This window comes from Pongo pygmaeus, chromosome 19 (assembly GCF_028885625.2).
Source record: "Pongo pygmaeus isolate AG05252 chromosome 19, NHGRI_mPonPyg2-v2.0_pri, whole genome shotgun sequence".
In the NCBI taxonomy this organism is placed as follows: domain Eukaryota; kingdom Metazoa; phylum Chordata; class Mammalia; order Primates; family Hominidae; genus Pongo; species Pongo pygmaeus.
In genome coordinates, this window is record NC_072392.2 from 55,700,665 (window position 1) to 55,704,714 (window position 4,050).

A 4,050-nucleotide genomic window follows, 5' to 3' on the forward strand; every position below is an offset into this window, starting at 1 on the left:
TGACACAGCAGACTCAGTCTCAAAAATAAATAAATAAATAAATAAATAAATAAATAAATAAATAAATAATAAAAAATTGCTTTAAAGAATAATGTAGATTTCTTATTTAAAATATCTGTTCAGACCCATGAATTGAATCTTTCTCCTCATAAGAGTTCTTAGCATTGGCTGGGCGTGGTGGCTCAGGCCTGTAATCCCAGGACTTTGGGAGGCCAAGGCAGGCAGATCACCTGAGGTCAGGAGTTTGAAGCCAGCCTGGACAACATGGTGAAACCCTATCTCTACTAAAAACACAAAAATTAGCCAGGCGTGGTGGCGTGTGCCTGTAATCCCAGGTACTTGGGAGGCTGAGGCAAGAGAATCACTTGAACCCAGGAGGTGGAGGTTGCAGTCAGCCGAGATCACACCACTGCATTCCAGCCCAGGCGAGAGAGTGAGACTCTGTCTCAAAAAAAAAAAAAAAGAGTTCTTAGAGTTTAGCAAGGTTGCAAGATACAAGGTCAATATACAAAAATTAATTCTATTCCTATGTACTTGCAATGAAATTTTATTAACTGAAAAATTAATTGAAATTTTATAAAGTACCATGTACAATACCACCCCAAATTAAAATAGGGATAAATATAACAAAAATGGGCAATATTTTTTGCAAAAAACTATAAAACACTGATCACAGAAATTAACAAGACCAAAATCAATGGAAAGATATGCCATGTTCAAAGACTGGAAGATTCAATATTCACATTTTAATTGATCTATAGATTCAGTGCAATTCCAATTCAAATCTTAGTGGGCTTTTTTGGTAGAAATTGATGAGCTGATTTAAAAATTTATATGGAAAAGCAAAGTACCTGGAATAGCTAAAACAATTTTGATTAAAAAAGAACAAAGTTGAAGGACTCACACTACTTGATCACAAGACTTACTATAAAGCTGGACAGTGATCAAGACAGTGTGGTATTGATATAAGGGTAGATATAGATCCATGGAACAGAATTGGGAATCCAGGAATAGACCCACACATCTATGGTCCTTTTTTTTTTTTTTTTTTTCTGAGACAGGGCCTTGCTGTGTTACCCATGGTGGAGTGCAGTGGTGTGATCTCGGTTCACTGCAACCTTCGCCTCCTGGGTTCAAGTGATTCTCCTGCCTCAGACTCCTGAGTGGCTGGGATTACAGGCACCCACAACCACGCCTGACTAATTTTTGTTTTTTTTTCAGTAGAAACGGGATTTCACCATGTTGGCCAGTTTGGTCTCCAACTCCTGACCTTAAGTAATCCGCCCACCTTGGGCTCCGAAGTGCTGGGATTACAGGGTTGAGCCACCATGCTCCACCTGGTCTATTGCTTTTTAACAAGGTGCCAAAATAATTCAATAGGAAAAAGATAGTCTCTTCAACAAATGGTTCTGGAATATTCAACATCTACCTGCAAAAACAAACAAACAAAGAAAAACTGATTCTTTTCCACATTTTAAAAATTAGCCCCAAATTTACGATTTTTAGGGAATAGATTATAGGCCGAAATGTAAGCTCTAAAACATCTAGTAGACAGTCTTGTGACCTTGGGGTAGGGAAAGATTTTATAGATAGGCTGTAAAAAGTATAAATCAGGAACTTTTTTTTTTGAGACGGAGTCTCAAAATTAACAAAATTTCTAACATTGTTAGAAAATAAAAAGACAGGCCAAAAGATAACAGAGCAAACTGGGAGAAAAAACTTGCAAAGCTATAGCTGATCAAGGATATATAAACAACACTTTACCCATATATTTACCCATAATATACAAATAATGTTTTCTTTTTTTTGAGACAGAGTCTCGCTCTGTTCCCCAGGCTGGAGTGCAGTGGCATGATCTCAGGTTGCTGCAACCTCTGCCTCCAGGGTTCAAGCAATTCTCTGCCTCAGCCTCCCGAGTAGCTGAGATTACAGGTTCCCGCCACCACGCCTGGTTAATTTTTGTATTTTTTCATAGAGAAAGAGCTTCACCGTCTTGGCTAGGCTGGTCTTGAATTCCTGACCTCGTGATCCACCTGCCTCAGCCTCCCAAAGTGCTGGGATTACAGGCAGGAGCCACCTCACCTGGCCAACATTTTCAATTCAATAGATTAAAAAAAGGCAACCCCCACCCCACTCAATGGACAAAAGAGTTGAAAGGACACTTTGCAAAATAAGAGAAACAAGTGTTTAACAAATATATAAGAAGCTGCCTTTCACCATAATTTACTAGGTAAAGGCAAATTTAAGCCACACTATAGTGACACACCTACTAGAATGGCTAAAAAGTTTTGAAACTGACAATACCAAGTCCTGGGGAGGATGTAGAGCAACTGGAACCCTTAGACATTGCTGATGGGAAAGCAAATAGTATATTCTCTTTGGAAGACAGTGTGGCATCTCCTTCGGAAGTTGGGCATACATTTTCCATACAACTCAGCAATCCTACTCCAAGGTGTTTTCCCAAAATAAATGAAAGCGTATTTCCATACAAAGAACTGCTAACAAATGTATACCAGATTTATTTATAACCACCCCAAACTGGAAACAATCCAAATGTCTATCAACTAAGGATGGATAAACAAATTGTAACACATCCATGCAATGAAATGCTACATGGCGATAAAAAGGAATGAACTACCAATACATTCAATGACATACATAAATCTCAAAACATCATGGTAAGTGATTGAAGTCACACTCAAAAGGCTATATGTAATATTCTTTCATTTATGTGACATTCTGGAAAATCAAAACCAAAGGGACAGAAACAAGATTAATGATTGCCAGAAAATGGAAGTGAGGATATGGGATTGGGTACAAAGGAGCCTGAGAGAACTTTTGGGGGTGATGGATATGTTCCATATCTTGATTGTGGTGGTGGCTATGTGACGCTGTACATTTTTGAAAACTCATTAAAACATACTCTGAAAAAGAGTACACTTTAACTCCATGTAAATTATGTCCCCATAAATCTGATTCCAAAATTGAATTCTGCATACTGACAGCATTGGCATTACCTGCGATGTTGTAAGAAATGCTGAACCACAAACTCCATCTGCATGCAGACCTTGTGTTGTAGGTCAGGTTCCTCAGGAAACAGGCCCTGAGATTCTGAAATCTGCATATAAGAGGTTTATTAAGGGGAGATCTTAGAGGGAACAGAAGTAGGATTGAGTCGATCTGCAATGCAATTCGACAGAAGCCTCAGCTGAGCCTTACAGGGACCTCTGGAGCTGGAATTACCTTCAGGGTGGGCCCTCTCATCAAGCAGTCATTGGATGTGACTGCCCCCAAGGTGTGACCTTGGTTGGGCAAGGTGGTTCTCTTTAGCTGAAAGAAATTTCCAGAGAATGACTCAGCTGAGAACCGTCAACTGCCAACACTCCCAGCAGCTGGGTAAATGAGGGCCTCCATCCTGAAAAGAGAATCTGGGCAACTCACCACAGCACCCACTACAGTGCACTCCTAGCACATTTTGAGTCCACTTGTTTCATAGAATAAGTTCACTCCATCTTGGAAGAGCTCCTTCAGTGTTCTTATTGGTCTCTTTTCCTAAGGAAACTTGTAAAGACAGTGGGATGAACCACATCCTTGCCCCCACCAATACCACAGCTGGTGTCAAGGTCACAATCAATACTCATCATCTTCCTTCTCTACTGCCCATTCCAGATTACCTCCACCCTCAACCAGCACCTCTTCTGGTCTAACTGGCCTATCTGAGAGATGGACCCTGATCCTTTTCCATGAGCAGTAGGAGTCCCTGATTATTATATCTTTCTTTCTCCAACTGTAATGCTGCATTTGTCCATTACTGTCAAGATTGAGCAGGGGATGCCAGGTGCAGTGGCTCACACCTTTAATCCCAGCACTTTGGGAGGCCAAGGTGGGTGGATCACTTGAGATCGGGATTTCAAGACTAACCTGGCCAACATGGTGAAACTCCGTCTCTACAAAAAATACAAAAATTAGCCAGGTGTGGAGGCAGATGCCTGTAATCCCAGCTACTTGAGAGGCTGAGGCAGGAGAATTGCTTGAACCTGGCGGATGGAG

The 4,050-nt window shown here is 40.7% G+C and overlaps 1 long non-coding RNA gene across 1 annotated transcript; it reads right to left on the minus strand.

Moving 5' to 3' along the window:
* Positions 1 to 1,342: 1,342 nt before the first annotated feature.
* LOC134738643 (uncharacterized) lies at positions 1,343 to 3,782 on the minus strand. Its single transcript, XR_010124536.1, has 3 exons — positions 3,018 to 3,782; positions 2,300 to 2,495; positions 1,343 to 1,429 (listed from the first exon to the last, which is right to left on the minus strand). It is a non-coding gene; the product is annotated as an uncharacterized LOC134738643 (long non-coding RNA).
* Positions 3,783 to 4,050: the final 268 nt, after the last annotated feature.